We start from the raw sequence: 14378 nt of genomic DNA, 5'->3' as shown, positions 1-14378 counted from the left end.
AAAATTGTTGCGACACGAGGACTTCCCAGGAGGTCACCTATCCGAGTACTACTCTCGCCCAAGCACACTTAACTCTGGAGTTCTGATGGGATCCGGTGCATTAGTGGTGGTATGATTGCACCCGTTCAACTTCGCGCTGCAAATACATAAACTCCTTCCCCTTTCTTCCCCCTCCCGCCATTTGTTTCCTTGTGCGTGCGCACTGCACCTTCCGTGCTCGTTCTAATATCAAGTAAATTGCTACGGTGCCGTGACTCACATTTGCAAATAAACCTGAGGACCATAATTCAAGTCGCACGTATCGTCGAAAGAATCATCTGCAAAAAAATGGGTGCAACATGAGGACTTCACAAGAAAATGGGTGAAATATAAGGACTTCCCAGGAGGTAACCCATGCTAGTACTACTCTCGCCAAAGCACCCTTACCTACGGAGTTCTGATAGAATCCGTTGCATTAGTGCTGGTATGATCGCACCTGTTTTATTTCGCCCTGCATATACATAAACTCCTTCTCCTTTCTTCCCCCTCCCGTAATTTGTTTCCTTGTGCGTGCGCACTGCACCTCCCGTTCTCGTTCTAATATCAAGTAAAATGGTACAGCGCCGTGACTCACATTTGCGAATAAACCTGAGGACCATAATTCAAGTCGCGCGTAACGTCGAAAGAATCATCTGCAAAAAAATGGGTGCAACACGAGGACTTCACAAGAAAATGGGTGAAATATAAGGACTTCCCAGGAGGTAACCCATGCTAGTACTACTCTCGCCCAAGCACCCTTACCTACGGAGTTCTGATAGAATCCGTTGCATTAGTGCTAGTATGATCGCACCTATTTCATTTCGCGCTGCAAATACATAAACTCCTTCTCCTTTCTTCCCCCTCCCGTGATTTTTTTCCTTGTGCGTGCGCACTGCCCCTCTCGTTCTCGTTCAAATATCAAGTAAAATGCCACGGCGCCGTGACTCACATTTGTGAATAAATCTGCGGACCATAATTAAAGTCGCGCGTAACGTCGAACGGCACATCTGAAAAAAAGAAAATGGGTGCAACACGAGAACTTCCCAGGAGGTAACCCATCATTGTACTACTTTCGCCAAAGCACACTTAACTGCGGAGTTCTGATGGGATCCAGTGCATTTGTGCTGGTGTGACCGCACCTGTTTAATTTCGTGCTGAAAATACATACACTCCTTCTTCCCTCCCCCCTTCCCATCATTTGTTTCCTTGTGCGTTCACACTGCACCTCTCCTTCTCGTTCTAATATCGATTAAAATGCCCCTGATTCTTGACTCACATTTGTGTATAAACCAGCGGAGCATAGTTCCAGTCGCGAGTAACGTCGAACGACCCGTCTGAAAAAAAATTGGTGCGACACGAGGACTTCCCATGAGGTCACCCATCCGAGTACTACTCTCGCCCAAGCACACTTAACTGCAGAGTTCTGATGGGATCTGGTGCATTAGTGCTGGTATGATCGCACCCATTTAATTTCGCGCTACAAATACATAAACTCCTTCTCCTTTCTTTCCCCTCCCGTCATTTGTTTCCTTGTACGTGCGCACTGCACCTCCAGTGCTCGTTCTAATATCAAGTAAAATACTACGGTGTCGTGACTCACATTTGCGAATAAACCTGAGGACCATAATTCAAGTGGCGCGTATCATCGAAAGAATCATCTGTAAAAAAATGGGTGCAACACGAGTACTTCATAAGAAAATGGGTGAAATATAAGGACTTCGCAGGAGGTCACCCATCTGAGTACTTTTCTCGCCCAAGCACCCTTAACTGCGGAGTTCTGATAGAATCCGTTGCATTAGTGCTGGTATGATCCCTCATGTTTCATTCTGCGCTGCAAATACACACACTCTTTCTCCTCCCATCCCCCCTCCCATCATTTGTTTCCTTGTGCGTGCACTCTGCATCTCTCTTTCTCGTTCTAATATCAAGTAATATGCCCCGGCAACGTGACTCACCTTTGCAAATGAGCCAGCAGTTTATAATTCCATTCGCGCGTAACGTCGAACAACCCATCCGAAAAAACAGAGGTGCAACACGAGGGCTTCCCAGGTAGTCACCCATCCAAGTACTACTCTCGCCCACGCACACTTAACTGTGGAGTTCTGATGGGATCCGGGGCTTTAGTGCTGGTATGATCGCACCTCTTTAATTTCGCGCCGCAAATACATACACTCCTCCTTTCTTCCCCCTCCCGTCATTTGTTTCCTTGTGCGTTCACACTTCACCTCTCATTCTCGTTCTAATATCGATTAAAATGCCCCTGCTTCTTGACTCACATTTGCATATAAACCGGCGGACCCTAGTTCCAGACACGCGTAATGTCGAACGACCAGTCTGAAAAAAAATTGGTGCGACACGAGGACTTCCCAGGAGGTCAACCATCCGAGTACTAATCTCGCCCAAGCACACTTAACTGCGGACTTCTGATGGGATCCGGGGCTTTAGTGCTGGTATGATCTCACCAGTTTAGTTTCGCGCTGCAAATACATACACTACTTCTCCTTTCATCCCCCTCCCGTCATTTGTTTCCTTGTGCGTGCACGCTGCACCTCCCGTTCTCGTTCTAATATCAAGTAAAATGCTACAGCGCCGTGACTCACATTTGCGAATAAACCTGAGGACCATAATTCAAGTCGCGCGTAACGTCGAAAGAATCATCTGAAAAAAAATGGGTGCAACATGAGGACTTCACAAGAAAGTGGGTGAAATATAAGGACTTCGCAGGAAGTAACCCATGCTAGTACTACTCTCGCCAAAGCACCCTTACCTACGGAGTTCTGATAGAATCCGTTGCATTAGTGCTGGTATGATCGCACCTCTTTAATTTCGCGCTACAAATACATACACTCCTCCTTTCTTCCCCCTCCCGTCATTTGTTTCCTTGTGCGTTCACACTTCACCTCTCATTCTCGTTCTAATATCGATTAAAATGCCCCTGCTTCTTGACTCACATTTGCGTATAAACCAGCGGACCCTAGTTCCAGACGCGCGAAACGTCGGACGACCAGTCTGAAAAAAAATTGGTGCGACACGAGGACTTCCCAGGAGGTCAACCATCCGAGTACTAATCTCGCCCAAGCACACTTAACTGCGGAGTTCTGATGGGATCCGGTGCATTAGTGCTGGTATGATCGCACCCGTTTAATTTCGCGCTGCAAATACATAAACTCCTTCTCCTTTCTTCCCCCTCCCGTCATTTGTTTCCTTGTGCGTGCGCACTGCACCTCCCGTGCTCGTTCTAATATCAAGTAAAATGCTACGGTGTCGTGACTCACATTTGCGAATAAACCTGAGGACCATAACTCAAGTTGCGCGTATCGTCGAAAAAATCATCTGCAAAAAAATGGGTGCAACACGAGAACTTCCTAAGAAAATGGGTGAAATATAAGGACTTCGCAGGAGGTCACCCATCCTAGTGCTACACTCGCCCAAGCACCCTTAACTTGCGGAGTTCTGATAGAATCCGTTGCATTGGTGCTGGTATGATTGCTTATGTTTCATTTTGCACTGCAAATACATACACTTTTTCTCCCTCCATCCCCCCTCCCGTCATTTGTTTCCTTGTGCGTGCACTCTGCATCTCTCTTTCTCGTTCTAATATCGATTAAAATGCCCCTGCTTCTGGACTCACATTTGCGTATAAACCAGTGGACTCTAGTTCCAGTCGCGCGTAACGTCGAACGACCTGTCTCAAAAAAAAAATTAGTGCGACAAGAGGACTTCCCAGGAGGTCACCCATCCGAGCACTACTCTCTCCCAAGCACACTTAACTGCAGAATTCTGATGGGATCCGGTGCATTAGTGCTAGTATGATCGAACCTATTTAATTTCGCGCTGCAAATACATAAACTCCTTCTCCTTTCTTCCCCCTCCTGTCATTTGTTTCCTTGTGCGTGCGCACTGCACCTCTCGTTCTCGTTCAAATATCAAGTAAAATACCACGGCGAGGTGACTCACATTTGCGAATAAATCTGCGGACCATAATTAAAGTCGCGCGTAACGTCGAACGGCACATCTGAAAAAAAGAAAATGGGTGCAACATGAGAACTTCCCAGGACGTAACCCATCATTGTACTACTTTCGCCAAAGCACACTTAACTGCGGAGTTCTGATGGGATCCGTTGCATTTGTGCTGGTATGATCGCACCCGTTTAATTCCGCGCTGTAAATACATAGACTCCTTCTCCTTTCTTCCCCCTCCTATCATTTGTTTCCTTGTGCGTGCGCACTGCACCTCCCGTGCTCGTTCTAATATCAAGTAAAATGCTACGGTGCCGTGACTCACATTTGCGAATAAACCTGAGGATCATAATTCAAGTCGCGCGTATCGTCGAAACAATCATCTGCAAAACAATGGGTGCAACACGAGGACTTCATAAGAAAATGGGTGAAATATAAGGACTTTGCAGGAGGTCACCAATCCTAGTGCTTCTCTCGCCCAAGCACCCTTAACTTGCGGAGTTCTGATAGAATCCGTTGCATTGGTGCTGGTATGATTGCTCATGTTTCATTCTGCGCTGCAAATACATACACTTTTTCTCCCTCCATCCCCTCTCCCGTCATTTGTTTCCTTGTGCGTGCACTTTGCATCTCTCTTTCTCATTCTAATATCAAGTAATATGCCCCGGCACCGTGACTCACCTTTGCAAATGATCCAGCTGTTTATAATTCCATTCGCGCGTAACGTCGAACAACCCATCCGAAAAAAAATAGGTGCAACACGAGGGCTTCCCAGGTGGTCACCCATATGAGTACTACTCTCGCCCAAGCACACTTAACTGCGGAGTTTTGATGAGATCCGGGGCTTTAGTGCTGGTATGATTGCACCTCTGTAATTTCGCGCTGCAAATACATACACTCCTCCTTTCTTCCCCCTCCCGTCATTTGTTTCCTTGTGCGTTCACACTTCACGTCTCATTCTCGTTCTAAAATAGATTAAAATGCCCCTGCTTCTTGACTCACATTTGCGTATAAACCAGCGGACCCTAGTTCTAGACGCGCGTAACGTCGAACGACCAGTCTGAAAAAAAATTGGTGTGACACGAGGACTTCCCAGGAGGTCAACCATCCGAGTACAAATCTCGCCCAAGCACACTAAACTGCGGAGTTCTGATGGGATCCGTGGCTTTAGTGATGGTATGATCGCACCTGTTTACTTTCGCGCTGCAAATACATACACTCCTTCTCTTTTCTTCCCCCTCCCGTCATTTGTTTCCTTGTTCGTGCGCGCTAAACCTCCCGTTCTCGTTCTAATATCAAGTAAAATGCTACAGCGCCTTTACTCACATTTGCGCATAAACCTGAGGACCATAATTCAAGTCGCGCGTATCGTCGAAAGAATCATCTACAAAAAAATGGGTGCAACACGAGGACTTCCTAAGAAAATGGCTGAAAGATATGGACTTCGCAGGAGGTCACCCATCCTAGTGCTACTCTCGCCCAAGCACCCTTAACTTGTGGAGTTCTGATAGAATCCGTTGCATTGGTGCTGGTATGATTGCTCATGTTTCATTTTGCACTGCAAATACATACACTTTTTCTCCCTCCATCTCCCCTCCCGTCATTTGTTTCTTTGTGCGTGCACTCTGCATCTCTTTTTCTCGTTCTAATATTGATTAAAATGCCCCTGCTTCTTGACTCACATTTGCGTATAAACCAGTGGACCCTAGTTCCAGTCGTGCGTAACGTCGAACGACTCGTCTGAAAAAAAAAATTAGTGCGACACGAGGACTTCCCAGGAGGTCACCTATGCGAGTACTACTCACGCCCAAGCACACTTAACTGCAGAGTTCTGATGGGATCCGGTGCATTAGTGCTGGTATGATCGCACCCGTTCAATTCAGCGCTGCAAATACATAAACTCCTTTTCCTTTCTTCCCTCTCCCGTCATTTGTTTCCTTGTTCGTGCGCACTGCACCTCCCGTGCTAATTCTAATATCAAGTAAAATGCTACGGTGCCGTGACTCACATTTGCGAATAAACCTGAGGACCATAATTCAAGTCGCGCGTATCGTCGAAAGAATCATCTGCAAAAAAATGGGTGCAACATGAGAACTTCCTAAGAAAATGGTTGAAATATAAGGACTTCGCAGGAGGTCACCCATCCTAGTGCTACTCTCGCCCAAGCATCCTTAACTTGCGGAGTTCTGATAGAATCCGTTGCATTGGTGCTGGTATGATTGCTAATGTTTCATTCTGCCCTTCAAATACATACACTTTTTCTCCCTCCATCCCCCCTCCCGTTATTTGTTTCCTTGTGCGTGCACTCCACATCTCTCCTTCTCGTTTTAATATCGATTAAAATGCCCCTGCTTCTTGACTCACATTTGCATATAAATCAGTGGACCCTAGTTCCAGTCGCACGTAACGTCGAACGATCCGTCTGAAAAAAAAAAATTAGTGCGACACGAGGACTTCCCAGGAGGTCACCCATCCGAGTACTACTCCCGCGCAAGCACACTTAACTACAGAGTTCTGATGGGATCCGGTGCATTAGTGATGGTATGATTGCACCTGTTTAATTTCGCGCTGCAAATACATAAACTCCTTATCCTTTCTTCCCCCTCCCGTCATTTATTTCCTTGTGCGTGCCCACTGTACCTCTCGTTCTCGTTCAAATATCAAGTAAAATGCCACGGCGTCGTGACTCACATTTGCGAATAAATCTGCGGAACATAATTAAAGTTGCGCGTAACGTCGAACGGCACATCTGAAAAAAAGAAAATGGGTTCAACACGAAAACCTCCCAGGAGGTAACCCATCATTGTACTACTTTCGCCAAAGCACACTTAACTGCGGAGTTCTGATGGGATCCGGTGCATTTGTGCTAGCGTGACCGCACCTGCTTAATTTCGTGCTGAAAATACATACACTCCTTCTTCCCTCCCCCCTCCCATCATTTGTTTCCTTGTGCGTTCACACTGCACCTCTCCTTCTCGTTCTAATATCGATTAAAATGCCCCTGATTCTTGACTCACATTTTTGTATAAACCAGCGGACCATAGTTCCAGTCGCGCCTAACGTCGAATGACCCATCTGAAAAAAAATTGTTGCGATACAAGGACTTACCAAGAGGTCACCCATCCGAGTACTACTCTCGCCCAAGCACACTTAACTGCAGAGTTCTGATGGGATCCAGTGCAGTAGTGCTGGTATGATGCCACTTGTTTAATTTTGCGCTTCAAATACATACACTCATTCTCTTTTCTTCCTCATCCCGTCATTTGTTTCCTTGTGCGTGCGCACTGCACCTCCCGTACTCGTTCTAATATCAAGTAAAATGCTACAGCGCTGTGACTCACATTTGCGTATAAACCTGAGGACCATAATTCAAGTCGCACGTAACGTCGAAAGAATCATCTGCAAAAAAATAGGTGCAACACGAGGACTTCACAAGAAAATGGGTGAAATATATGGACTTCGCAGGAGGTAACCCATGCTATTACTACTCTCGCCCAAACACCCTTACCTACGGAGTTCTGATAGAATCCGTTGCATTAGTGCTGGTATGATCGCACCTGTTTCATTCTGCGCTGCAAATACATACACTTTTTCTCCTTCCCTCCCCCTCCCATCAATTGTTTCCTTGTGCGTTCACACTGCACCTCTACTTCTCGTTCTAATATCGTTTAAAATGCCCCTGCTTCTTGACTCACATTTGCGTATAAACCAGCGAACCCTAGTTCCAGTCGCGCGTAACATCGAACGACCCGTCTGAAAAAAAATTGGTGCGACACGAGGACTTCCCAAGAGGTCACCCATCTGAGTTCTACTCTCGCCCAAGCACACTTAACTGCGGAGTTCTGATGGGATCCAGTGCATTAGTACTGGTATGATCGCACCCGTTTAATTTCGCGCTGCAAATACATAAACTCCTTCTCCTTTCTTCCCCCTCCCATCATTTGTTTCCTTGTGCGTGCGCACTGCACCTCCCGTGCTCGTTCAAATATCAAGTAAAATGCTACGGTGCTGTGACTCACATTTGCGAATAAACCTGAGGACCATAATTCAAGTCGCGCGTATCGTCGAAAGAATCATCTGCAAAAAAAATGGGTGCAACAAGAAAACTTCCTAAGAAAATGGGTGAAATATAAGGACTTCGCAGGAGGTCACCCATCCTAGTGCTACTCTCGCTCAAGCACCCTTAACTTGTGGATTTTTGATAAAATCCGTTGCATTCGTGCTGGTATGATTGCTCATGTTTCATTCTGCGCTGCAAATACATGCACTTTTTCTCCCTCCATCCCCCCTCCCGTCATTTGTTTCCTTGTGCGTGCACTCTGCATCTCTCCTTCTCGTTCTAATATCGATTAAAATGCCCCTGCTTCTTGACTCACATTTGCGTATTAACCAGTGGACCCTAGTTCTAGTCGCGCGTAACGTCGAACGACCCGTCTGAAAAAAAATTAATGCGACACGAGGACTTCCCAGGAGGTCACCCATCCGAGTACTACTCTCGCCCAAGCAAACTTAACTGCGGAGTTCTGATGGGATCCGGTGCATTAGTGCTGGTATGATCGCACATGTTTAATTTTGCGCTGCAAATACATAAACTCCTTCTCCTTTCTTCCCCCTCCCGTCATTTGTTTCCTTGTGCGTGCGCACTGCACCTCTCGTTGTCGTTCAAATATCATGTAAAATGCCACGGCGCCGTGACTCACATTTGCGAATAAATCTGCGGACCATAATTAAAGTCGCGCGTAACGTCGAACGGGACATCTGAAAAGAAGAAAATGGGTGCAACACGAGAACTTCCCAGGAGGTAACCCATCATTGTACTACTTTCGCCAAAGCACACTTAACTGCGGAGTTTTGATGGGATCCGGTGCATTTGTGCTGGTGTGACCGCACCTGTTTAATTTCGTGCTGAAAATACATACACTCCTTCCCTCCCTCCCTCCCATGATTTGTTTCCTTGTGCGTTCACACTGCACCTCTCCTTCTCGTTCTAATATCGATTAAAATGCCCATGATTCTTGACTCACATTTGCGTATAAACCAGCGGACCATAGTTCCTGTCGCGCGTAACGTCGAACAACCCATCTGAAAAAAAATTGTTGTGATACGAGGACTTCCCAAGAGGTCACCCATTCGAGTACTACTCTCGCCCATGCACACTTAACTGCAGAGTTCTGATGGGATCCAGTGCATTAGTGCTGGTATGATGCCACTTGTTTAATTTTGCGCTTCAAATACATACACTCCTTCTTTTTTCTTCATTCTCCCGTCGTTTGTTTCCTTGTGCGTTCGCTCTGCTCCTCCCGTACTCGTTCTAATATCAACTAAAATGCCACGGTGCCGTGACTCACATTTGCGAATAAACCTGCGGACCATAAATCAAGTCGCGTGTAACGTCGAAAGAATCATCTGCAAAAAGATGGGTGCAACACGACGACCTCCCAAGAAAATGCGTGAAATATAAGGACTTCGCAGGAGGTCACCCATCCGAGTACTTTTCTCGCCGAAGCACCCTTAACTGCGGAGTTCTGATAGAATTCGTTGCATTAGTGCTGGTATGATCCCTCATGTTTCATTCTGCACTGCAAATACATACACTCTTTCTCCTCCCATCTCCCCTCCCGTCATTTGTTTCCTTGTCCGTGCACTCTGCATCTCTCTTTCTCGTTCTAATATCAAGTAATATTCCCCGGCACCATGACTCACCTTTGCAAATGAACCAGTGGTTTATAATTCCATTCGCGCGTAACGTCGAACAACCCATCCGAAAAAAATTGGTGCAACACACGAGGGCTTCTCAAGTGGTCCCCCATCCGAGTACTACCCTAGCCCAAGCACACTTAACTGCGGAGTTCTGATGGGATCCGGAGCTTTAGTGCTGGTATGATCGCACCTGTTTAATTTCGCGCTGCAAATACATACACTCCTTCTCCTTTCTTCCCCCTCCCGTCATTTGTTTCCTAGTGCGTTCACACTTCACCTCTCATTCTCGTTCTAATATCGATTAAAATGCCCCTGCTTGTTGACTTAAATTTGCGTATAAACCAGCGGACCCTAGTTCCAGACGCGCGTAACGTCGAACGACCCGTCTGAAAAAAAATTGGTGCGACACGAGAACTTCACAAGAAAATGGGTAAAATATAAGGACTTCGCAGGAGGTAACCCATGCTAGTACTACTCTCGCCCAAGCACCCTTACCTACGGAGTTTTGATAGAATCCGTTGCATTAGTGCTGGTATGATCGCACCTGTTTCATTTCGTGCTGAAAATACATATACTCCTTCTCCTTCCCTCCCCCTCTCATCAATTGTTTCCTTGTGCGTTCACACTGCACCTCTCTTTCTCGTTCTAATATCGATTAAAATGCCTCTACTTTTTGACTCACATTTGCGTATAAACCAGCGGACTCTAGTTCCAGTCGCGCGTAACGTCGAACAACCCGTCTGAAAAAAAATTAGTGCAACACGAGAACTTCCTAGGAGGTCACCCATCCGAGTACTACTCTCCCCCAAGCACACTTAATTGCGGAGTTCTGATGGGATCCGGTGCATTAGTGCTAGTATGATTGCATAAGTTTAATTCCGCGCTTCAAATACATAAACTCCTTCTCCTTTCTTCCCCCTCCCGTCAATTGTTTCCTTGTGCGTGCGCACTGCACCTCCCGTGCTCGTTCTAATATCAAGTAAAATGCTACGGTGCCGTGACTCACATTTGCGAATAAACCTGAGGACCATAATTCAAGTCGCGCGTATCGTCGAAAGAATCATCTGCAAAAAAATGGGTGTAACACGAGGACTTCCTAAGAAAATGGGTGAAATATAAGGACTTCGCAGGAGGTCACCCATCCTAGTGCTACTCTCGCCCAAGAACCCTTAACTTGCGGAGTTCTGATAGAATTCGTTGCATTGGTGCTGGTATGATTGCTCATGTTTCATTCTGCGCTGCAAATACATACACTTTTTCTCCCTCCATCCCCCCTCCCGTCATTTGTTTCCTTGTGCGTGCACTCTGCATCTCTCCTTCTCGTTCTAATATCGATTAAAATGCCCCTGCTTCTTGACTCACATTTGCGTATAAACCAGCGGACTCTAGTTCCAGTCGTGCGTAACGTCGAACAACCCGTCTGAAAAAAATTGGTGCGACACGAGGACTTCCTAGGAGGTCACCCATCCGAGTACTACTCTCGCCTAAGCACACTTAACTGCGGAGTTCTGATGGGATCCGGTGCATTAGTGCTAGTATGATCGCATAAGTTTAATTCCGCGCTTCAAATACATAAACTCCTTCTCCTTTCTTCCCCCTCCCGTCAATTGTTTCCTTATGCGTGCGCACTGCACCTTCCGTGCTCGTTCTAATATCAAGTAAAATGCTACGGTGCCGTGACTCACATTTGCGAATAAATCTGAGGACCATAATTCAAGTCGCGCGTATCGTCGAAAGAATCATCTGCAAAAATATGGGTGTAACACGAGGACTTCCTAAGAAAATGGGTGAAATATAAGGACTTCGCAGGTGGTCACCCATCCTAGTGCTACTCTCGCGCAAGCACCCTTAACTTGCGGAGTTCTGATAGAATCCTTTGCATTGGTGCTGGTATGATTGCTCATGTTTCATTCTGCGCTGCAAATACATACACTTTTTCTCCCTCCATCCTCCTCCCGTCATTTGTTTCCTTGTGCGTTCACACTGCACCTCTCGGTCTCGTTCAAATATCAAGTAAAATGCCACGTCGCCGTGACTCGCATTTGCGAATAAATCTGCGGACCATAATTAAAGTCACGCGTAACGTCGAACGGCACATCTGAAGAAAAGAAAATGGGTGCAACACGAGAACATCCCAGGAGGTAACCCATCATTGTACTACTTTCGCCAAAGCATACTTAACTGCGGAGTTCTGATGGGATCCAGTGCATTAGTGCTGGTATGATGCCACTTGTTTAATTTTGCGCTTCAAATAAATACGCTCCTTCTCTTTTCTTCCTCCTCCCGTCATTTGTTTCCTTGTGCGTCTGCACTGCACCTCCCGTACTCGTTCTAATATCAAGTAAAATGCCACGGCGCCGTGACTCACATTTGCGAAAAAGCCTGCGGACCATAAATCAAGTCGCGCGTAACGTCGAAAGAATCATCTGCAAAAAGATGGGTGCAACACGACGACCTCCCAAGAAAATGGGTGAAATATAAGGACTACGCCGGAGGTCACCCATCCGAGTACTTTTCTCGCCCAAGCACCCTTAACTGCGGAGTTCTGATAGAATTCGTTGCATTACTGCTGGTATGATCCCTCATGGTTCATTCTGCACTGCAAATACATACACTCTTTCTTCTCCCATCCCCCCTCCCGTCATTTGTTTCCTTGTGCGTGCACTCTACATCTCTCTTTCTCGTTCTAATGTCAAGTAATATGCCCCGGCACCGTGACTCACCTTTGCAAATGAACTAGCGGTTTATAATTCCATTCGTGTGTAACGTCGAACAACCCATCCGAAAAAAAATAGGTGCAACACGAGGGCTTACCAAGTGGTCACCCATTCGAGTACTACTCTCGCCCAAGCACACTTAACTGCGGAGTTCTGATGGGATCCGTGGCTTTAGTGCTGGTATGATCGCACCTGTTTAATTTCGCGCTGCAAATACATACACTCATCTCCTTTCTTCTCCCTCCCGTTAATTGTTTCCTTGTGCATTCACACTGCACCTCTCATTCTCGTTCTAATATCGATTAAAATGCCCCTGCTTCTTGACTCACATTTGCGTATAAACCAGCAGACCCTAGTTCCAGTCGCGCGTAACGTCGAACAACCCGTTTGAAAAAAAATTATTGTGACACAAGGACTTCCCAGGAGGTCACCCATCCGAGTACTACTCTCGCCCAAGCACGCTTAACTGCAGAGTTCTGATGGGATCCGGTGCATTAGTGGTGGTATGATCGCACCGGTTTAATTTCGCGCTGCAAATACATAAATCCCTTCCCCTTTCTTCCCCCTCCCGTCATTTGTTTCCTTGTGCGTGCGCACTGCACCTCCCGTGCTCGTTCTAATATCAAGTAAAATGCTACGGTGCCGTGACTCACATTTGCGAATAAACCTGAGGACCATAATTCAAGTCGCGCGTATCGTCGAAAGAATCATTTGCAAAAAAATCGGTGCAACACGAGGACTTCCTAAGAAAATGGGTGAAATATAAGGACTTCGCAGGAGGTCACCCATCCAAGTGCTACTCTCGCCCAAGCACCCTTAACTTGCGGAGTTCTGATAGAATCCGTTGCATTGGTGCTGGTATGATTGCTCATGTTTCATTCTGGGCTGCAAATACATACACTTTTTCTCCCTCCATCCCCTCTCCCGTCATTTGTTTCCTTGTGCGTGCACTCTACATCTCTCTTTCTCGTTCTAATATCGATTAAAATGCCCTTGTTTCTTGACTCACATTTGCGTATGAACCAGTAGATTCTAGTTCCAGTCGCGCGTAACGTCGAACGACCTGTCTGAAAAAAAAAAATTAGTGCGACAAGAGGACTTCCCAGGAGGTCACCCATCCGAGTTCTACTCTGGCCCAAACACACTTAACTGCGGAATTCTGATGGGATATGGTGCATTAGTGCTGATATGATCGAACCTGTTTAATTTCGCGCTGCAAATACATAAACTCCTTCTCCTTTCTTCCCCCTCCCGTCATTTGTTTCCTTGTGCGTGCGCACTGCACCTCTCGTTCTCGTTCAAATATCAAGTAAAATGCCACGACACTGTGACTCACATTTGCGAATAAATCTGCGGACCATAATTAAAGTCGTGCGTAACGTCGAACGACAGATCTGAAAAAAAGAAAATGGGTGCAACAGGAGAACTTCCCAGGAGGTAACCCATCATTGTACTACTTTCGCCAAAGCACACTTAACTGCGGAGTTATAATGGGATCCGTTGCATTGGTGCGGGTATGATCGCACCCGTTTAATTCCGCGCTGCAAATACATAAACTCCTTCTCATTTCTTCCCCCTCCCGTCTTTTATTTCCTTGTGCGTGCGCACTGCACCTCCCGTGCTCGTTCTAATATCAAGTAAAATGCTACGGTGCCGTGACTCACATTTGCGAATAAACCTGAGAACCATAATTCAAGTCGCGCGTATCGTCGAAAGAATCATCTACAAAAAAATGTGTACAACACGAGCACTTCATAAGAAAAAGGGTGAAATATAAGGACTTCGCAGGAGGTCACCCATCCTAGTGCTACTCTCGCCCAAGCACCCTTAACTTGCGGAGTTCTGATAGAATCCGTTGCATTGGTGCTGGTATGATTGCTCATGTTTCATTCTGCGCTGCAAATACATACACTTTTTCTCCCTCCATCCCCCCTCCCGTCATTTTTTTCCTTGTGCGTGCACTCTGCATCTCTCCTTCTCGTT

At 46.4% G+C, this 14378-nt stretch overlaps 2 non-coding genes and 22 pseudogenes across 2 annotated transcripts; all 24 read right to left on the bottom strand.

Annotated features, from left to right (window-relative positions):
• Window positions 1-4: 4 nt before the first annotated feature.
• Window positions 5-123, bottom strand: LOC148250859 (5S ribosomal RNA; annotated as a pseudogene).
• Window positions 124-1040: 917 nt separating this feature from the next.
• On the bottom strand, window positions 1041-1159 carry LOC148250858 (5S ribosomal RNA; annotated as a pseudogene).
• Window positions 1160-1363: 204 nt separating this feature from the next.
• LOC148250857 (5S ribosomal RNA) lies at window positions 1364-1482 on the bottom strand. The gene has a single exon (XR_015815764.1). It is a non-coding gene; the product is annotated as a 5S ribosomal RNA (ribosomal RNA).
• Window positions 1483-2042: 560 nt separating this feature from the next.
• Window positions 2043-2161, bottom strand: LOC148250856 (5S ribosomal RNA; annotated as a pseudogene).
• Window positions 2162-2363: 202 nt separating this feature from the next.
• Window positions 2364-2482, bottom strand: LOC148250855 (5S ribosomal RNA; annotated as a pseudogene).
• Window positions 2483-3038: 556 nt separating this feature from the next.
• On the bottom strand, window positions 3039-3157 carry LOC148250854 (5S ribosomal RNA). Its single transcript, XR_015814350.1, has one exon. It is a non-coding gene; the product is annotated as a 5S ribosomal RNA (ribosomal RNA).
• Window positions 3158-3720: 563 nt separating this feature from the next.
• LOC148250853 (5S ribosomal RNA) lies at window positions 3721-3839 on the bottom strand (annotated as a pseudogene).
• Window positions 3840-4048: 209 nt separating this feature from the next.
• Window positions 4049-4167, bottom strand: LOC148250852 (5S ribosomal RNA; annotated as a pseudogene).
• A 561-nt stretch (window positions 4168-4728) lies between these two features.
• LOC148250851 (5S ribosomal RNA) lies at window positions 4729-4847 on the bottom strand (annotated as a pseudogene).
• A 202-nt stretch (window positions 4848-5049) lies between these two features.
• On the bottom strand, window positions 5050-5168 carry LOC148250850 (5S ribosomal RNA; annotated as a pseudogene).
• Window positions 5169-5731: 563 nt separating this feature from the next.
• LOC148250849 (5S ribosomal RNA) lies at window positions 5732-5850 on the bottom strand (annotated as a pseudogene).
• A 564-nt stretch (window positions 5851-6414) lies between these two features.
• LOC148250848 (5S ribosomal RNA) lies at window positions 6415-6533 on the bottom strand (annotated as a pseudogene).
• A 209-nt stretch (window positions 6534-6742) lies between these two features.
• Window positions 6743-6861, bottom strand: LOC148250847 (5S ribosomal RNA; annotated as a pseudogene).
• A 203-nt stretch (window positions 6862-7064) lies between these two features.
• LOC148250846 (5S ribosomal RNA) lies at window positions 7065-7182 on the bottom strand (annotated as a pseudogene).
• Window positions 7183-7742: 560 nt separating this feature from the next.
• On the bottom strand, window positions 7743-7861 carry LOC148250845 (5S ribosomal RNA; annotated as a pseudogene).
• Window positions 7862-8423: 562 nt separating this feature from the next.
• LOC148250844 (5S ribosomal RNA) lies at window positions 8424-8542 on the bottom strand (annotated as a pseudogene).
• Window positions 8543-8751: 209 nt separating this feature from the next.
• Window positions 8752-8870, bottom strand: LOC148250843 (5S ribosomal RNA; annotated as a pseudogene).
• A 203-nt stretch (window positions 8871-9073) lies between these two features.
• On the bottom strand, window positions 9074-9190 carry LOC148250842 (5S ribosomal RNA; annotated as a pseudogene).
• A 559-nt stretch (window positions 9191-9749) lies between these two features.
• LOC148250841 (5S ribosomal RNA) lies at window positions 9750-9870 on the bottom strand (annotated as a pseudogene).
• A 559-nt stretch (window positions 9871-10429) lies between these two features.
• On the bottom strand, window positions 10430-10548 carry LOC148250840 (5S ribosomal RNA; annotated as a pseudogene).
• Window positions 10549-11108: 560 nt separating this feature from the next.
• On the bottom strand, window positions 11109-11227 carry LOC148250839 (5S ribosomal RNA; annotated as a pseudogene).
• Window positions 11228-12470: 1243 nt separating this feature from the next.
• LOC148250838 (5S ribosomal RNA) lies at window positions 12471-12589 on the bottom strand (annotated as a pseudogene).
• Window positions 12590-12793: 204 nt separating this feature from the next.
• On the bottom strand, window positions 12794-12912 carry LOC148250837 (5S ribosomal RNA; annotated as a pseudogene).
• Window positions 12913-13804: 892 nt separating this feature from the next.
• On the bottom strand, window positions 13805-13923 carry LOC148250836 (5S ribosomal RNA; annotated as a pseudogene).
• Window positions 13924-14378: the final 455 nt, after the last annotated feature.

Source organism: Carica papaya, chromosome 8 (assembly GCF_054855325.1).
Source record: "Carica papaya isolate Zhongbai chromosome 8, ASM5485532v1, whole genome shotgun sequence".
Classification (NCBI taxonomy): domain Eukaryota; kingdom Viridiplantae; phylum Streptophyta; class Magnoliopsida; order Brassicales; family Caricaceae; genus Carica; species Carica papaya.
This window is presented reverse-complemented; position numbering and strand designations above follow the sequence as displayed.